Genomic DNA, 21159 nt, shown 5'->3' with positions numbered 1-21159 from the left:
TTTGACGCGAAAGTTTAGGAGCGTACGACGAACAGTGTGCTGACACAGACACGAACGTTTCGTGAATATTTGCAACGAGTCTACGATATAGAAATAACGTTACTTTTATCGTGTAGTAAAAATTCGATCGTTATCCATGATTATAATAAACCTAATTTTCCACCATCGGCCTTGGTAACCTCGCCAAAACGATTTACGTGTAACTGCTTCTTGTTAAAAGTAACCCTTCGTTACCGTGGGATCGGATCGACCACGAGGCGCGCGAGTCTCAAAGATATCGCATCGATGATAATATAACATAAATTTCCACGAGAAAAAGCACGCTCGCCTCGAATCGTTGCGATTCGAAAATTTCCCGTGGGCCACGCTTCTGTTCTTCTTTCGTCCGCCCTGCTCGCCTCTCCCATCAGAGATCGAATCGTCGACGTGGTAGAGTCGCGATGAAACAAGCATTGGAAACGGAAACGCGACCGGAAAAAACTTCGAGTCAAGGATCGAAGCGAATCGGGACTGAAGACGTTCGCTTGGTCGTATGTAAGAAACTGACGGAACCGAGAAAAAGCGTATTCTCCTTGTGTTCCCCCTTGTCCGCCGCCTGTCACCGACGTCGCCCCTTTTTTGCGTTTCTTTTTCGACGAATCTCACGAGCCACCCCCGTCTCAAAGCGACGTCTCTTTGGACGTTCGTGAGAGGAACCGTGAGAAGAAATTTCCAACTGATTCGTGAGCTCGCGAAATGGTTCGTCGAACGATTATTCGATATAGACGAGCCGTCTTCCTCGTGCGTTAACCGGCAAAAAGTTCTCATTAGCTTATGCTTCAGGAATATAATACGCAAACCAATCATAAAGAAATTAGAATGCCTTAAACCTTGGACGAGTATTGCCAACCTACTTTTTCTCTTTGAACTTCCTATTTAATGGAATTATATGATTCGCAGCTTCTGCAATCGATCGACTTTCGTACATTTCGTACTGTCATCTATGAGATCGTTTAGATTAAGAAACGCGTGAAACGATCGCGAGACAAAGATCTTGAAATCAAAGTGGGAAGGATCGACGATGGCAACCATCGAGTTAGTTCGCAACGAAAGAATAGAAAAATTCGTTGAAATATGGAACGATCGTTTGGTTAACGTTTGCAGATGAACCGCGATGGAGATACGAGTGATTCGTTTCATTTATGGATGCCAATTGTGTACGGACAGCGATGCGTTACGATGTGCGGTTTGATTTGCAACATTTGTCTTCAGAACGTTGCTGTACGTGTTTGACAACGCCACGAGGAAATTGAATTCGCATTGCTGCGAGATACGGACGCGCGGAATATCATTTGTCGATCGAAACAGAAATTTAAGGACGATTTATGAATCTTCGTTGATTAAACGTTACTAGTCTGTCGAGCTTGACTAAGAAATATCGTTTAAACGACAAAAAGATATAAAAGCTAATTCCGATTTTCGTTCTGTGGCTTAAACCATATTTTCTGTTTAAACTTACGAGAGATAAATGATCTACGATTGCAACTTTTTACGTCTGAAAAGCGCGGAAAGTTTAAACGGAAAGCTTAAACTTTTTAAAACTCTAAACTTCCACTGACCCAAACTTTCCATTAAACGTAAGAAACAGACAAACCCTCGCATCGCAATGGGACGATAAATCATTCTATACTCTTATTTCCACGACAGGCTGCCAGTGTAGTCAGAACGACCAATTCGCGATCTTTCATAGAAATTTTATAGATTCGTAGCGAACCATTTTTTTAGGAATTTAGTACAGACGTTGAAAGCTCGTTTCCTTCTTTTAATTCGTTTATCAATTTCCCCTATAATCACCGGTAATGCTAGTTTTAATTGTTCTTAAGAAGTATAAATAATACGACGAGAAATCTGAGCCACGTCTATTTCGCTTATCACCAATACGCAAGCGTAACTTCCAGCTTGCGTCGCCTGTGGAATAGCGGGCGAACGGTGAAAATTGCTGAAGCAGCATCTGAAGCATCGGTCTCTGACTGGCTCGGTCGTTGGCGAATGAGCTGGCGAACCTACGCAGCAGAAACTAACCAACATTTTCACCAGTCTACTCTCGAAACAATCGTATGTACATATACCTCGAGTGGCACGATACATTCCTAACATGTACGTAATCTAAAACTCTGATTATCATTCAGAGGCGTGCGTCGACGTTCATTAAACAGAGTCTGTTCAACAAGCTCGCTGACAAGCCATCGGAACGAAAAAAAAAAAAAAAGAAAAACGTAGCAGCAAGAGCGAAAAAATAATGCGTTTCGTGTTTGGTTACTCGAATGGATTCCGAGGCATCGATCTCGTCGAACGAACGCTCTATTTTCCACTTTTTCTCTATGGCACGCGCCCGACCAACGGACATCGACGTTTCTGAATAAATCATTCTCGCGATCGAGTATTCGTTTGCGACCGCCTGATTTCCCGACCCGCCGAAACTGCCGAACGAATCTCTGCGATTCGGACGTGATCCTGTTGAAAAAGTCGCCCCGGTTAAAGGGTAAATTCAAAGCCACTCCCGATCCCCGCATCACGCCGCTTCTCTGGCCGTGTCCTATTTTATTCTAGAATTAATGAAACACGGTAGCGTACGCCTGTGGTGGTGGTTCTTGAAAACCAGCCTTTCGCTACTCTCTGGCAATTTCAAACCGCGTTTTTCAACCAGACGGCTCAAAACCAACCATTGCCGCAGAAACAGTTTCGGTGTCTTTATCACGGGCCGGATTATTTATCACTGGCGTGCATCCGCGGACGAATCGCGTGACGGATTTATTCGCTGCCATTGTTAATTGCTCGTCAATGTCCCACGGGATGAATGTGGAACACACGGCAGAAGGGAAAAGCGTTTGGCGCGCGAGCTCTGGAATGTCCAGGCTTTATTCTCCGAGTTACGAGGTCCTCCAGCGTGGCCGTTTCGCTTTGCACTGACCTAATCTGATGTTTACCGACATCGCCATTCCCGTTTTCCTAACCGAGAGAAACTTCCAGCTTTGAATTCGCCGCGAGTATCTAATTATTCATCTGTTGCTTTTCTCTGAAATTGTAACGTTGTTCCGTCGTTTCGTTAAGTTTGTTCCGAGTTTTTCAAAACTATCGCGTTAATCGAGTGACTCTTTTCTAATAAAAATCTGACAAAAATAAATTTATAGATGATACCGTATACAGTTAGTGGACAAGAAGGTCTTTCTAGAAGTAATCTCGATTTATTGCCAAGGCTCCCGTAAACAATAGTGTGACAACTAACGGTACAAGTTACAAATTACAGACTATACGTTTTTTTCTAATAGGACTTTTCACCGGATAGCTTGTAATTTGCGACGCGTGCAAAATTTCATTCGTTCTATTACCAAACTTATTTCTATCGCGTAAAGTATAATTCAGTATGTTCGTTTTTGAATAAATCTGGATTACACACAGGTAAAAATGTCCAGGAGTACTCAGACGCGAAGCGTGCAGGTAGCACGCAGGGCGACAGGGTGCGCACACCGTGTGGGTGCAAGGGTCCGCCGTGGTCTCGCCCTTTCGCGTCTTTCTTGCGCCATTCTTTCCTCGCGGCATCGGCGCATGAACGGATGCTAGACCAGGCACGCGTGCACGCACGTACGCACATCGGTACGAATCACACGAATATATACACGGGCGAAGGAAAGTCGCGTCGATGAATTCTTTGATCCACGCTGTAATTAGTTGGTGGCAAGGAACGCGCGGCGAGCGCCAGTTCCCCGTTAGAGGAGGCCCTGTAGCAGCAGAAGCTAGCAGCCAGCTAAGGGGTGGGTGGTAAAAATGTTTGAGTGCCGATCAAAGTAGTACGACTGTGCCCTGTGCCGGACTCGGCGGGGGCAGCAGCCAAGGGTGGCAGTGCTAAGGAAAGAAGAAGAGAAGGGGCTGGACGAGAAGAGGGGAATTCACCCCCGTCGTCGACGCCGCCACGCGCTATTGCCGGCTAGCGTGCCATTGGCGTAGCTTCCACCGACTTTTTCCTCTTTTTCTTCCTTCTCTTCTTCTGCTATCTTTTATTTCCATCCTTGTTTCTTCGACGTACTTGCTTTTCTACTTGCTCCTCGATAGTACGTGTCTCGTGTAATGGAACGTTACGGGCGAAGATTTTGCGCAAGTTTCGCGGTGGAATGCAGGCGCAACGAATCTCGGTGATTCGTCGCTGGGATACGTCAATACGTCTCGAGGGGTAAACACGAACATTGCGCCCGGCCGTAAAAAATTCTCGGGGGATCGACGAGTGAGACAAAGAACGGTCCAAATAATTCGAGACGGCACTACGCCAGTGTTAGAGAGCGCCGTATGACACGTCGAGAGCGGCACTCCGCGCCCTCAAAGCACTGCCGCCATCGTCGTCGTCGTCGTCGTCGTCGTAGTCGTCGTCGTCGTCGTAGTCGTCGTAGTTGTCGTCGTAGTCGTCGTCGTCGTCGTCGTCGTAGTTGTCGTCGTAGTCGTCGTCGTCGTCGTCGTCGTCGTCGTCGTCGTCGTCGTCGTCGTAGTCGTAGTCGTAGTCGTTGACATCGTTGTTCTTGCGTCGTAACCGTCGTACGCATCCTGTAACGGCTTTGCTTCCACCGAGACGCGTATCAGTGTGAGAATTTAATGCATTCGCAGGAAGAGCGACGATAGATAAACGGAACGCAACACGACTCGCTCGTTTCCACTTTCAATGCAACATTCCATTCTCGTGTATCTAAGATATCGTGGTTTTGGTTGTTTATAAGGAATTATATTTAAGAGATCGTTTTTTCGGATCTTACGAGTGAGGAGAGTAAACCGAACGCAGAATTTTAGGACTTGCAATTTACACTTTGTCCAGTGTGATGGTAATTGGCTCGTTCGCAGGACGGATTTCTGTTTGATCCTTTCGGTGAATTCATATTAACATCCAATTACGCAACAGGCCTCCATCTTCTTCCTTTTGCAATTACAGAGACATCTTTTTTTTTTTAATATTTTTGATAAAATTAGCTTTAATTTTTCTCGAGATCCAAGTACGATCTCCTAATTTATTTTCGTTATACCATTTCTATGGTCATTCAATTCGGTGAATTGCGGCTAAAATATTTCAAACGAGTACCTTTAGTAAAATCTTTCGAGTATCAGAGATGTTTCTTCATTTACAACAACGATGAAGAAGCTATTACGCTAACCGTGTTGACATATATAGACGTAAAACTTGAATCTCTATAAGATAGAGAGGAAATTTTAATCCTCATCTCGCGAAAGCGTTTTCCCCTGGCTCGTCCTGAAATCTCGGAAATCTGACTAAAATCGTTAGAAACATTTCCAATAAACGCATGGTGGCGCGTGGGAGAGTAGGAAATCCGTTTCGAGAAGTCAGGGATTGAAAGAAGAGCGCGGACGCAAGTAGGTGTATGCACGCGCGTGTACACGAGCGATTTTATGCTCGCCAACCCTCTTTTCCGCGCGGCGTAAACCCTCAGACACGAGAGGGAGCCACGATGGGGGTTGCACTTTCAGACGTGAATTTTCACGAAGCGAATAAAGCGTGTTAAAGCCCGTGTTTTCATGACGCTTGCACGCCGCCACGCTCGAGTAATATCTTAATCCTCTTACACGAGAGAATGGTAACCCAAACTACGAGCGTGGTCCTTCCTGAAAAGTGGGGCGGAAGGATGTATCCGCTGAAGGAGAGATCGCTGATCGGCAGATACACCGTTAGAATCTGCTTATGACGTATAATAGCCTTTCCAGCCCAATCCTGTTTACTTTTAATTTGTCAAGAATGCCCGCGTTTAATGGAGTGAATTTAGTTACAGCGTTTCCTCGTTATATTTATCATAGCGTGTTTTTAGGGTTATGCCTGTTTCTCAGATGTAAATTCGATCTTTGCGATCGGAACTAATTTTGATATTTTAACTTCATTCGTGATTCCACGAATACGTTATATCTTCTATATAAAAATCTTAAAGTTCCTGCGCTGACACGTATTTGAACAATGATTCGACTGGAAACAAATGGCCAAGACTAAATTTGTGGCGGATCGGTATCAATAGGACGCAGACAGGTCGAGGCATCAATGCGGCGCAATACCTGCCGGGCGATCCGCTAGTACCAACCGCCAACGCTAGAGGGCTACGACGACAACGAGTCCTTCTAACTCGCTAGTGGTCGAGTATACCTGCGACTGATATAAATACCGCACCTAGCGAGACTCCCCCTCTACGTCTAAGTCAGGGACTACCGGGCATAGCCTTACTGGCTAGTCGACCGGTAGTCCCGGGACGAAACGTACGACTCAGGTATGAGGGTACGCGACGTCAGGTTGAACGGCGGCGCGACTTCTCACGTTTTGACCACGAGTCGTAATCGTACAACGACCTGGACTTGATATTCGCCATGGAATTGTCGAGCGGGAAACCACGACAATTTTAAGTCCAGGTCATTGTACGGTTGCGACTCGGTGGTCAAAACGTGAGAAGCCGCGCTGCCGTTCAACCTGATGTCGCGTATCCTCATACCTGAGTCGTGCGTTTCGTTCCGGGACTACCGGTGGACTCGTCAGTAAGGCTATGCCCGGTAGTCCCTGCCTTAGACGTAGAGGGGGAGTCTCGCTAGGTGCGGTATTTGTATCAATCGCTCGTATATTCGACCGCTAGCGAGTTAGACGGACTCGTTGTCGTCGTAGCCCTCTAGCGTTGGCGGTTGGTACTAGCGGATCGCCCGGCAGGTATTGCGCCGCGTTGATGCCTCGACCTGTCTGCGTCCTATTGATACCGATCCGCCACAAATTAAAACGACTCGGCCGATTCGCCCACTTTTACAAAGTCGCAGCCCGAACAAGATAACGAAAAGATACAAGGAACTATATTATAATAGAGCAAAGAACTAAAATACGAGATCGAAGGAAATTAACCCCGACAAGAGAGCTCCGGTTGAATATAAGATGCGCTTTCTCGAAGCGAATTATTCGTGCCTCCGCTCTGCTCTCGCGATTCAACAGAGACATTAATACGATCAATTTAAACGCGGCGCGCAAGCTGACGAAGGAAACGGGAGCGGGGAGGAGAGGAAATCCAAGATGAATATTGCATAAATTCGAAACTAACGAGGAACGAAGCCGATCCGGATTCGTAACTTTGTACTTTCATCGGGGGTCGGCGCATATTGTCTTTCTTGGCCGTGACGCCGGTGGCAAAGGGACGGCTAGGTAATATACGCACACTGTTGTGCCAGGAATCGCGGCAAAAGGTCCATTTAAATTTTAAAGTGGCTCATGAAGCGACGATCTGCCGAAGCCTAGGGCTCTCTCTCTCTCTCTCCCGAGCTTAGCGCGTACGACCGCCACAACCCCCCTTTCGGGCGAAAAGCATGGTAACCGCGATCGATTCGCATGGTGAGCGCCCCCGCGAATTCCGACGGAGGCATCGAGTCCAACCCCCGCGTGCACCCAACGCGGCAGTAATGCACCGAAACGTAGTTACAGTTTGTAACTCTATTTTGAGGGACATGCACGATGTACGCGGGCTGCGTGTTCCTCCCTATGGCGGCGGAACAGCTCATCCCGGCCCCCTTCCACCGGCTCGCAATATTCTCTGCAGATAACGTTAACGGTTATGACGATGTTGAAGTAGTGCGAGGGAGAGAGGGGGGCGGGATGGCGTCGAGGAGTGGTGCAGCATAGAGTCCCACCCGCTCTCTGTCTCCGTATATGTATGTATATATATATATACGTATATATATAATTTGAAAATTACCGACCGCGTTCAAGACCCAACCCCCTTTCTTCTAGCGTCGCTTTCTCCGCTTTGCTCGAAACGCCCGTAACATCTGTGTCGTAATTATTCGGTGCACGCTCGCCTCGAGAGCGTTCGACGCACCGGTTGATCGATAGACCAGCGTTCGCTCGTTCGTTTGTTGTTCGCTGGTCGATCGTTTAAAGAGGTTCCTCGAGGGGCCAGTCGGAGGGTAGTTGGTTTACCAGGAGATGATCGCTCGTTGCCACTGAAATCGCTCTTTCGGTAAGACAAATTGGGCGACGAAGGAGACGTACGAGTTCTTCGTCTCGAATATAGGGAACGTTCTTCTTGGTCGTTCTACAGGGGGAAGCAGTTTACGGTACGAAGAGTAAGATAACAAGCTACGTGAATGGACGGTGATGAGTCTCGTTCTCGTTACGGAAGAATCAACCCCTTTCTCGCGGTCGATCACGCCAGAAACAAGATAAACCGAATTACATTGGACGCAGAGAAGCGACGATCGTAAATAACGGATGAACTAGCGTTAACCCGATATTCCAACAGCGGCGACCTGTCGTGATTTATGAAACGGTCCTAATAACGGACGTGAGCGTCGTAAATTAAGGAGGCGAGCATCGCCGCGCTTTAATCCGCCCGTTGTCTTCCCATCTGTTGGCGCGGATCATTGCACGTCGCGTCCACGCACGGCAAATTCTTTCCATCTGATTAATTTCCTAGTGGAAATTAATCACCGCGGAGGGGCTTGCGAAACAGGAACGCCAGGACGAATTCGGTTCGTCGATCTACGCGGCACACGACGCGTCGAGAGGCCAGAGTACACGGCACACGGCAGAGGGTTTCGAATAAGGGAAAGCCAGAAAAGGGGGTTAGGGGGCGGCCTACTGGAACCCCTCGAAATATTGATTGACATCCGGGTGACAGATTTTGCTGGCCACACACCACCCTTTTGCTCGTACCGAGAGCTGCAGCGTACACCGAGCCTCCGAGGCCACTGCTACACTGTTCCTTCCATATTCTTTGTCATGCTGATTTGCAGCGGTGCTCAAATGCAACCTAACATCTGCGCCAATGTTATCCGCACGTATCTGAATCTTTACGCTGTGAATGTCGTTTTAGATGACTAGGTTTAGTCGGGGTGGAACGGAATTGCTACTTTGGTTGTGGTTTGATGAATTTGACGCCATCGGGAACACGGATAAGATAACGGTGTAAATGTTAACGGTAAAATCGTCGATTATCTGTCGAACAAGCACGAATATAATTAACCGTTGATTAAATATAATTATCCGTTTTTCAAATAATAAAAGATATATGTTTCTACGTACAATTTCCAACGTTAGCGATTGAATTTATAAAGATCTCAATTTTCTCTCCTTATTTCACAATGGAAATGAGCAAACCTTGATCAAATACAATTACTAATAGCGTATTGATATCGATATTCGCGTCTTGTATTTTTCATCGTGCATTCCATGTAGAGACGATGAAAAGAACGAGAATCGAGGATGAAACACGAGCGATGAACGTGATAAGGGGGCGGGAGAAAATTAACCCGTCGCAAGCGTACTTCGGCGGAGGAAACAGAAAATACGCTAGTGAAATATAAAGGATACTCGAGGTTCTGTAATCGAGTTACGTCTCGTGATCTTCTTTTCCGAGGCTGCTCGTCGATCGTGCGTTCGTCTCCTTGTGCCGCGAAGACTGGTATTAACGACCTTAACGTTTCATCCCCTACGCGAATCCTTGCTTCATTTATTTATCGGTGTTACGTATTTTATATTTTCATATCGCCATTATTCCCTATGTTAATTTACTAACGGCGGAATATATTAACAATCGATAATTGATGTTCCGCGTAAAATAGTCAAATTGCGAATACGAGATAATGGTATTTCGAGTAATACGAATAATTTAAACGATATTAAACGAATAACGCAGAAATAATAATCAGACTATCTTCGACGTATTCTCGACCGTAGCTCGTCCTAGTTATTTAATTTTTTAGCTAAGAATCACGTATATGAAAATAATTCAACGTTGTTATATTTGGCGGTTCTGCGTAACAACTTAATCCTGTGTAAAGCGAAATCGCGTGATAGATAGGTCGTTGATTATGATAACGGGAATCGACGAAATTACACGAGTCATCCGCGAGATATCCAGCGGGCAACCGACCTGGAATCAATCGAAAAATCCAATAACAGTTGGTTTTAGCGAAAACGGATACGAGCAGAGCGCAATTACGCGATACGTATCGTTGACGTGTCGAGAGAGAACCATATCGGTAAACTCGAAACGCCATTGAATTTCAAAACCTAAAATGTAATTTCCACGGGGCGGTCGACGGGAGATTCGTTATATTCTACGCCGATGGCGTGGTCGGGCTCGTGCACGACTCGATGCGCAATATTTCGATGTTCTCTCGCTCGAATGACCCGTCCGAGCTGATAAGGTACGACCCTTCATTGGTCCACACACTGCTCGTGAATATATATTTGAAATATAAAAATTCTGATGCTTCCCAGCGGCGTTACCACGAACTGGAGCCGATGAAAGATTTGGTTGCAGATGCACGGACCAGTTCGATGGAATCGAATACCTTGATCGGAAATATAGAAAAAGTCTGTAAGGGACGCGCGTATCGTGAAAGATCGTTTTGGTCGTAGAGAAAATTTGAAGATTTTATTTCCTCGTTTGTAAGAACATTTTTTTACTCGCAAAGTATCGTCCGAATTTATTCGAATACAATGACATTCGCGCGCACAAGCGTATGTACGTGAAAATGTAGAATACTCTGTCGAACATCTGCACCGCGTTTAACGCCTCTTTCCGAGATACGAGGAACGAAAGGGAAACACAGGTCAGTCCCCTAAAACTGATCAGAAACGTGTATCGCGATCGGACGGGTCGATCCTTTTCTTATTTAAAAAAAGAAAAAAGAAGGGGAGAAGAAATTCGACAACGTCGAACTCGTTCGTGTACTTCAAACTCTCTCTTATCTAAAAATAGGATTATCAGTTTATAAAAGAAATCCATACACTTGGGAAAATATAATTTACAACCCAACTAATTCGCTCTAATGGAATGTTGTAACCAGCCTGGTCAAACATTAAATTACCATGGTACTCTACTAAACGGTTGAAGAAATACCGCGCGAAGTCGAGCGAACGTGGACTGGTTCGTGCAACGAGCCTGATGTCTTGAGTTAACATGTCAAACCAGGCGGCAGACAGGGACGAGGACGAACAGGCAACCAACGTGGCGTTTGTTTGCCAGCCACTCCGCTATCTAATAACGTGCAATTAGCGCCAGGGGTATAATTACAATTAATACTCGGCAAGAATTACCGCTTCCAACTAAACGCTTCGATAAACAGGTTCCACGACATCGTGGAAGAGAGACGGACGGACGTCCAGGCCTCGCCGAATACCAAGCCGCGTTGATAATTCACCTGATGAAGCCTCCGAGACGAAACGCTGCGCTCGTTATCGCGTAAGGTTTCTATTTACCATCGAGTTAGCCAGGTATAATCTGCTGCAAGGTGCACGGATCTCAAGCTGCCGTCGCAATATACCGTTATCAATACCTGGAACCTGGCGTAACGATTAACATAATCACTGTCTCGACGGAAGCTTTCTCTCTTTCTCCCTCTATCTCGTTTTCGTTCCTGTACAAGCTGCTTCGATTCTCTTCTCTGCTACGATTAACTTTTTACCTTCTCGTATCTTGCCCTTGGATCCGACTTGTACCGCAACCATGTTATTAAGGGTTCTGCTTCAGGGAGGGATATTATGCCAGAATACTCTTTCGGTTTGCTTCGCAGATCGCGTGTTACCGGTGGTCGGTTCCTTCGCGAACGATTCAATCCGGTTACAAACATTAAGCTCTATCTTGTTTCCACGACGAACCGAGAATTATTAATTGATTAGAAGTCTCGAGCCGGTGATTTGTTCGACATTTTAATGCGACTTTGTAGAGGAAATTGCTCGTTTTTGAATATTCGATGCAAGAACGATGTTTTACTTGCCTTGTAATTCGCTTTTAGTTATGTATGTCGTAGTGGAACGGAAAGTGATAACGGCAAATATTTGCATCTAAAAGACGCATACGTGATCGTAAAGTGTATGCTACAGTTTTATATCCGACATAAACCGATTGCAGGCTATGGTAAACCGATCGTCAAATATTGTTATTATCGCGATAAAATCGTTACGTTGGAATTATCGTTATACGAGATTTATCTACTGATATAAGATCACATCCTTTACGTTCGTAAAGAAACCAAATAGTAAGCCTTCGATGAACGTAAAACGACCTGTAAAGTGAATCAATTTAAAGTTACTAGAAGCTCGAGCGGAACAACATATCTGACATTTTTCAAAGTATAATAAAGATACGTCGCTTTGCACTAATGAAGTTTTAATAGTTAAGGAAATTTAGCTTAACGCTTCCTATATTTACTTGTCTCTACTTGGCGCAGCTATATCAGGTATATCGCGAAATGGTAAAGTATATTTCTTCTAGATGTAAAATTATGCGAGCAGCTCTTCGCTTATGACGGATAGTGTTAGGAAATAATTGATACCCAACAGAGGGTGTATATTGTCAATTCGTGGCACAAGAAATTCACACTTCGATGACTGAAAGGTATCTAAAATGCCAAATTGCAAATTATCACGTTACGTGGTAATAGAAACGTACTTGTCAAATCATAGAACGTTGCGAGGGTAAATGAAGATAAAAAAAGGTTTTCACGATTAACGTTGCCAGTGCACGATTCGAAAAATTCCATCTTCGATAATTGCAAAGTTAAATAAAATTTCGAATTGCACCGTGAATATAGTTGTCACTCCGTAACACGAAAAGTACGGATTTCCGTAATCGCGAAGCTAAATAAAACTGGAAAATGCAAATTGTCACGCGATACCGTAAACATGGCAGTCGCTGTATAACTCGAGAAATTCCCATTTCAAAGCAGACGTTGCTGGCCATCCCTGTGTACATAATTGCAACCCTGTCTAATGACTGTCCATCAAAACGAACGGCTATCTGTGGAGTTTCCGCTTGGAGAGGCCGGTGCATTCGCATGCGGCTTGGTCAGAGTCCGGTTACACGCATCATACCGAACAGATAAGAAAGGAAATCGCGATGGCCGGGACAGAGAGGAGGCCTGGTTGCGACGCGATTCTCGCGAGGCCGCGCAGGACGATGATTGTCTGCGACGGAGGAGGCAATTGAAGAAGTGACAACGGCTGAACGCTTCTGAATCATGTCACACGTCAAATGAATGCTCGGAAACTGTCAACCGGTCCAATTACGTCTTCATATCAATGGCCGACCCACCGACCCACCGTGCACGCCTGTCCCACGCGCAGCCTGGACAACCGACTTGACAAGTTCGATGGAAGCGATGAAAATTATCTGATCGGCTATTACGCGACATATCAACGCGCGTTTACGTCATCCTCCGTTGTCAACGCAGGCCCAGCCTCAGCACTGCTGATCCACTGACACATAGAAGCAATTTTACGACCCTTCGAAGCTCATTGTCGATTACGAGCGTCTGACAATGCCGCGCCGTGAGATTCTTGTCGGATGCTGAACTCACGTGTATCGTTTCACATTCTGCGTGGGCTGGTCGCTTGTAGTGGGCAGGAATTTCTATTTTTCTTTCGAGCAAGTCGGGGAGGAGGAGTTAGCGTTTTGTCACAGTCCCTTTGTCATTGCGAAACATTTGGTTTACGAATATCGTGCTGCTAGCCAAAAATATACGAAAGCTTTTTAATCGACGGGCTGAAAGTCATACCGATATAAACCACGTACTTGGATCGATAAATATATCATCCCTTTAGCGTTTCACAGTTAATTACGTTACGATAATATTAATTAAATCATCGTTAATTGAGTTTATCCTCTGACACGATACGTTTTTATCACTTGGAACGATATAACGTATCTTTTACGATAACGAACACGGAAATTATTAGGTGCAATTTTGATCGATTATTTGTAAGGGAGAACACGATTAGATGGTATATACGTTGAAACAAAAATTGGACGCATTACTGATACAGCAGTGATTGTAATTCCACACGAGGGTACACAAACGGTTTCTTTAATGTATGTGCATTACTAAGCTCGAAATCACCAGGCTCGCAGCGTATTTCGGAATACGGCAAACAATCGTCTGTAATTAGCATCCGGCAGTATTTGTTCACAAGTAATTACCATTCGTTTGCATGTGAAATGACGATTTAATAACTAATCCCTTTATAGCGTCATTTGACTATGAGATCTTTTCGCATTAAACGAACCACAAAAGATACAAATAAAGCGCAAGATTTATGACACGATCGTAAAATAGATAAGAAAGCCTTACTTTCACGTACGGACAATATTGTAATTTAATAAATTAAAAATAACCAATAGCGGCTCTTTCTATTTCTACGTTAACATACTCCTTTTTGTTGTAAAGTGACATTAAAATAAAAAATCAACAAAAGCGTACCCATGTCTTTTCCTGTAATTTTCATTTATGGTAATTTGAAAAGGATAACAAAAGTCAACAGACGCTAGGCATCTTCAAAATACCGCGAATACCAACTATCTGCCGAACTTTGCTAAACGTTTGTCCATTCGCTTCTAAACATCTAACGCGAAAGGTGAGTGATAAAAGGTACCGAAAAAAAGTCTCGTTAACGTCCTGCTGAAAATCCATTCAAACGACTATTTTTCCAGAAACGTTGGCCATAGCATACAACGAGTAACTACACAATAACTGGTCGATAATCACATAAGAACTCGGCAGAACGAAAAGATTAATAACTCTCGACGTTCGTTTTGGTCGACGGCGAAAATCCGATTTTACAGGATTTCAATTTGCAGAGGTCATTATAAGAAATTGCTGGACGTTCTAGTGGCGGCGAAAAGGGGTCGGAGTTTCAGTAACCATTAGGAGGCACAACGTGTTTTTAACGGTAGTGTCGCCTTTCGTCGTCACGGTAAACATCGACACGTTTGCTCTCCCACGTTCCGTTAGAATATTATAAAATTACCACTTGACACGCTGTTTTACGACTGCCACGATGATTGCGTCTTAATTCACATATTGTATCGTCCTAGCCACCGATTATCCACGGAGAATTCGTGAAAATGCACTACATCCATCACGTTCTCTATTACTGATCGCAATTTATTAGATTTTTAATTATTTGTATATTAAACAATCCAGTGCCAGAGTTGCGATTAAGGAACGTTTTCTTCATTATCGTCAATTCTTTATCTCTTAATCGCTACGATCGAGATCAAATACAGCGCTAGATTTAAACTGATGCAAGAAATATACCTGCGTCGCTCAAGTTCCACGTTTGTCTCTGCTAAATAGCTGGCAGTTCGTAAAATCTGTGGAAATTTTTGGAGCATCGTTAAGAACAGATATTTTAATCCTTTTAACATTTCAGCGTTGAAATTTACGTTCTTTATTCGTATTAATTAATTTAATTATGGACTTAATATATTGGATAAATATCTACTGACTGTATATGATTTTGGTCGCATCTCAATTCTCACTGTATTTATTTCGGTGTATCCCAACAAAATTTAACGCACGGATCTATCGATAATTCGTCATTCGTCAACATAGTCGGAAGCATTTTCGTGTACCATGCGATGCGCATTACACAGACGCACCCGACTCAACCAAATGGAATTTCAAATTCTCTCCGATCCATTTCGCCAGCCTCCGACCGACGTACACGTGATGGATTTTGCCGTGTTCTGCTTGATTTCTGACTACGAGCAATGGAGAATGAAGTTCTTGTAGCGACGTCGAAGGAAGTACAGATGTGGAGATAATTTAAAACGCGGATACCAGAGGTTGAAGGAATCCTGGAATTTTAATAAACCATGTTTCTTAATGGATGGTTCGAAAAATAAGCGAGGTTTAAGTAGCGTCGTATATTTTAATGGATCGAATAGACAGGAATTTTCTATCAGTAAATGTAATCTAAGGTATTTTCCATATGCTGTGGTCGGAAGATCGTGAGAAACTTATCTTCCTACTTGATCAAAATCAAGGATACGATGAACGGATAATATCACGAGATAAATATTATTTAAACCGGTGAATTAGTTATTTGATTTCAAATTTATATTTGTACAAGTGGAGTTAATTAACTTGAGACTATTTGAACTCGAATAACGGATATTTGAAATAGCGTCGAGATAACGCTTGTTAAAATGTCCGTAATGAGAAAGAAATTTTTTAGAGAAATTAAACTGTCTAAAAAGGATAAAACAATATAAGAAAGGAATAGACAATTTTGAAAAAAAGAAGTGAAACACGAGAAACAGTAGCCTTTAAATTCGAGTGCCTGACTCGAAGCAGAGTAGCGTGCCAATGAAGACTTAAAAAATTGAAATATCATTTCGAGTCGACTAAACAATAAGTTCTCGTGGTAAAACAATTGTAAATTCCTCGAACCCAGCTTCGTCTCATCTAACCCGAACGACGCCGTAAAACGAAACGTGATGAAACTCTATCGATTTCTTTGTCTCTCTCTGATATTTTTACAGAGCTCTATCGTAGAAGATGACTAAGATCGATAGGAATCCCAGGGAACGTATGAGGCGGATGTTGACCTCCCTTCTGCGAGACTCGCACGAGACGCCAATAAGAAAATATCCTTGTCGCCTGCGGAGACTGTGCACGGTGCACTGTGCACCTTCGGGGAAACAAGCAGACGCGTGACGAATGAATAACGGGCTCCGGTGTCCACTTTAAAATCGGAAGCGATAAATCGTCCCGTGGATCGAACGTTTCTAGCTACCGTCTGTGTCACGTGGCTCGTCCTATTCGAAGGAAAAGCAAACGGACGAGAACGCCATGCGACAGACAATACACAGTTCCGTGTCTAGGCCCTGTCTCTCTTTTCGTTTCAACGACCGATAAATCGGCCGTTAAACGCTCGTAAAACTCACACCCGCAGCCACTTGTCGCGTCGGTTCCGGGGTTGTTGCGGACGATTACAGCACATCTTCGAGATTCCTCGTGGTCCTGGTTAGAATATACCGAATTAACCACGCCACCCGTGGTGCGTTTGAGGGTAGCTTGCAAGCTTCTCGCATTTCCAAGTAGGGATGAGCCGGAGAAGCAGCGACAAAAGAAGGCACGCAGCTTTCTTTCGTTTACGAACCGTGTCGTGCCAAGGTCAAGCTGCTTCTCCAATTGTGTTTACGGTAATAGATAAGTAATGCGGTAAACTGGGCTCGTTTGAGTCACCTAAACATCGATTAGTATGCAATTTTGAACTTTGCACAGATCATCAATCCTGTATACTATGAAACATTGATATAGTAACGAAAGAAATGTCTACTTTTTGACAGGAAGTTAAGATCGAACGTCTTTGTAAGATTTGAGAAAACCGATAGAAACGGAAGGAAATAAAAACGAAGAGAAGAAGATACGATCGAGTAAAGATCTCCACGACTTCTCGTCACGTTGCAAATGTTGCGAGGCTAAAACCAAGAAAAGCTGCTGACAATGATGACGATGAATGGCTTGCCGTGACTCGTTTTTTGATTCTTCGTGGTGTACAACTGGCTACTGTTGCTCGTCCTTTGGTGCCAAGGATATGATATATTCTCTGTACGACACTATCGCGACTAAATTTATCGTCTATTGAAAATAATTGAACAACAGTTAATTCTATTTATTTACGTGGCGAAATAATAATTGTGGTAAAATCACAGAAACTCTTAATATTTGTATTATATGATATATGATGTACTATATACGATTATAAAGTAAATAACTTAATTAAGAACGTCTCGATCGTCCAAGTAATCTTCCCGTGTGGTTGTCACGTTCGAAAGACGTCTGCTGAACGCGTCATCGGCAATCGCCACACCTTTATAAATCACAGTTTCCTGCTGATGAAAAGTATCCTCGTTACGAACAGATATTCTGCCTAACGGATGTTTTCATACACGCTATAAATCGATAAGATGCGATACAAGCGCACCACGCGAAATACAAGCGTCGCTTGCTTGGTTAGAATTTTGCTGGATCGCTTGAAGTTGAACGCGATGAATCTCGATAGACACGTTGTTGGCGAATGTGCCATCGATACGTTTGAACAGAGCGAACGAGGACTGAAGCTACAGACCTCTTTACACATCCAGGCCGAGGACTTGGTAACGACAGCCGGCGAGCACACGCTCTATGGATCCTTGAACGGGTGAGACTGAACAGCCGGTGAATCGGTGCTGCAAGACACTCTAGACTCTAGACACCTAAAGCACTCTACACGCCGCCTACGAACGCAACCAAATGACGTTTCGCTGCGATACGCTGACGAAGCGTCGGTATTCCTTCTCTTCTCCTCGACAAATTGATGGTTCGATCCATTATACGTATAGTTTCAGTGTATGGTACCACGAACTGTTAGCGATTGTATTGTCGTAACAGAGTAGCGAAATTGTAAAGTTCGCCGGTAATCGGAGTATTTGTGTTTCAGTCGTTGGAACAAAAGAATTGAAAAAAGAAAAAGAATTAAAACGCACGAGGACATAAAATCGGAACTTTATGAAAGAAATGTTTAATACAGATTGTCAATGTAATAATTATAGGTCTAATTGATACAGGCATATATGATAGAGAAAATGATCCTAGATTTTGAACAAAATCCTAAGTGTCTGTCGCTTGATTAATTAGTTCGAGATACGCGTACGACGTACGAATTAAACAAGTTTAAAAATCTTTGCTCGCTCCTCTATGATTTATATCGAATTGTTAAATATTCGAAAACATTTGTATTTTCAGAAGGAAGAATGCCTGGATAAGGGAGAAATAATTTGACATCTCTGCAAACATACTTGGCAAAGCAAACTCTGAGGGAGCTTAAACGAATCCCTAACTCGAATCTAGCATACGTGACACTGCCCTAACGATCACGACAACATCGATCTTATTCCCGAATATATCTGGCTTTGCATACGATTATTCTTGCAAGCATTCTGCACATACTCGCGAAATCGTCTCATTTCTGCAACTAACGTTACTTCGTAGTTTGATGCGAGTGCATCGAAGTTGGGCGCGATATTGCAAGCGTTACAGAGATTGCTTTCCTTCTGCATTGCGCACTTCTGCATCTCTGTGTGCACTCTAGCAGTTCTGCTACATTAAAAGATCAGAACGTTGCCACGCCTGCACGAAATTCTGATCCATTCTTCAAACAACCGATTCAAATATCAAGTACATTCCTCTTCCAATATCAGTGACTCCATTTATCTCCTCCTAGGATCGTACAATTTTTCAAACGATAAAGAAACTAGGAGATTTCGTTCATTCGCTTGCTCGATTCGTGGAAGTTGAATTGCATCTATATTTGAATTATTCTAACCTCGCGAAGAAAAATAGCCTGGGGTTATTTTGCAAGAAGGTTCCATTCTCGCCCTACCAAGTTGATTATTCTCGACGATGCTTTTATAAGAGAAAGCAAGATAAGAAAGTGAAAATATATTCTCTTTTAAAAATTTTATAAAGTCAGAAACGTGTTCCGTATATTTCATACGTTTATATGTTCTTTGAGTTTGATGCAGATAATTAAACCATCGATCAAAGACAAAATGTGCAACATCCTAATAATGCAAAATAAAAATCTGTAGAAAGTCGTAAGTTAATGGATATGTAGAAATAATATTACGAATTATTCCATTGAATATCATTCGACGATGTAATTCCTCGATCGAGGATAAATGTCCAAAAATGACAAAATCCCTTAATCTCTTAATTCTATGCCGCGGCAAATATTCTTCAACCAGTTTGATAAGACGGTGAACACAAAGCGGTTGGACCCTTGAATTACGACCGAATCAATGGAACAGCCGCAAGGGAAGCGGAGTGTGAACAGCGGCAATGTTCCATCGTACGTATCCAAATATTGGCCCATTACATGATCATAATGCTTCCTCACCTCGTGTATTAAACTCTCGTTCCGGGCTCCGTAGAGTTTGCCCAGGGATGAATAAGGTAGACCCGTGTGTACATGCCGCTCGTTCTGATCTAGGCCACGTTTCCTTTTGTGTCCTGTTATCGGCTCTTGCACCTCGCACAATGCTTTCCCGCGAACACATTGTGCATGCAGTTCAACTTCTCTTGGACAGAGCCCTCTGTTACTCGCGCTGTATTCGTTTTCTTGCAACAAAACGACCACTAACTCCCCGAGAGAAAGAGAGAGAGAGAGAGAGAATCGCTGTTTCTCTAGTGAAAATCACACAAGTTCCTGATACCAGCGTTTCGCGACAAACGCGAGTTCTCTTCCTCCATTTACAATAATACGCAGCTAGATATCCGGTCCCTTTCAAGGTATCTCTTCCTTTTCTTATTCTCACCCTTCTTTACTGTTGGCAATATTCGTATTTTTCAAATACTCGTTTCTTTCTTCGCAAGATATTACGTACGTATACTATACCAGAGGAATATTTTTCTTAAATTCCGTAGGAGAAAAGTTGGAAATCTCCTTAATAATTCTTTGTATCGTTGTCAAAATATCGTAAAACTGCTCTAAATTTTCTTTCGTCGCGTTTATTTTATATATTTTTACAACACGCAACCGTATTTACGTTTGTACGTATTACGTTCGTATAATCTATACGTATCGTATACTGGAGCGTTGACAATATCGAAGATTATGGATTCGCGATGATTAATTTCTTAGTTCGATGATTAACCATTGATACATGGAACTACGAATATCAAGATCACGGACAAAGAAATTTCGCTGTGTTTCAATTTTTACAAATATCGTTCGAGTACATTTGCAACGTTGAACCATCGAAATCGAAGCGTTCAACGGTGAGTCAGTAACACGAACTAGAATTGCCTCGGAGGACAAATAACGCGACACGTAGTCCGGCTTGTATTCCAATTTAGGACGTATTTCCTCCCGCGTCGTATTATTGATTTCCGCCCTTTGTGTCGCGTGATCAAGAAAATTGCCGTCGCGCTACCGAGGAAGCACATCAATGCCGGGAAACGAGCTCGACGAAGGGGGGATGGTGGTGCATCTACCCCGGAACGGGTAATGCACCATCCGCCGCCGATAGAGCAACTGCACGCCAGGTCTCGAGCAAACGAATTCGCCTCCGGTTGTTCGTTTTCATTACCTAATGATCGGTACGGTTCAAGTCCGTCGAATTTTCTCTTTTCGAGTTCATTGGGAATTGAATAGACCGCTATGGCCACAACCGGTCGAGTGTAACTAACAGGTTTTGGGTGGAAAGGTGTGGAAGAACAATTTTCGCTGAGCGAATTTCATCGAAAGTATCCTCTCTACGTATAGTCGATATAGTTGGTCGGAAACAGTAGCTTTGTGGAAGTTAGAGAGCAACGCGGTTTGGTAAGAAAGAGACAGTA

At 43.7% G+C, this 21159-nt stretch overlaps 1 protein-coding gene across 1 annotated transcript in view; it reads right to left on the bottom strand.

The window, feature by feature from the left end:
* LOC117234416 (frizzled-2-like) overlaps window positions 1–21159 on the bottom strand; it is a 126232-nt gene that overhangs the window by 101324 nt on the left and 3749 nt on the right. The gene's annotated exons all lie outside the window — the stretch shown is intronic.

This window comes from Bombus vosnesenskii, unplaced genomic scaffold (genome assembly GCF_011952255.1).
Source record: "Bombus vosnesenskii isolate JDL3184/JDL3185 unplaced genomic scaffold, Bvos_JDL3184-5_v1.1 scf7180000013305, whole genome shotgun sequence".
In the NCBI taxonomy this organism is placed as follows: domain Eukaryota; kingdom Metazoa; phylum Arthropoda; class Insecta; order Hymenoptera; family Apidae; genus Bombus; species Bombus vosnesenskii.
Note: the sequence above shows the minus strand (reverse complement) of the source record. Positions and strands in the feature narration are given on the sequence as shown.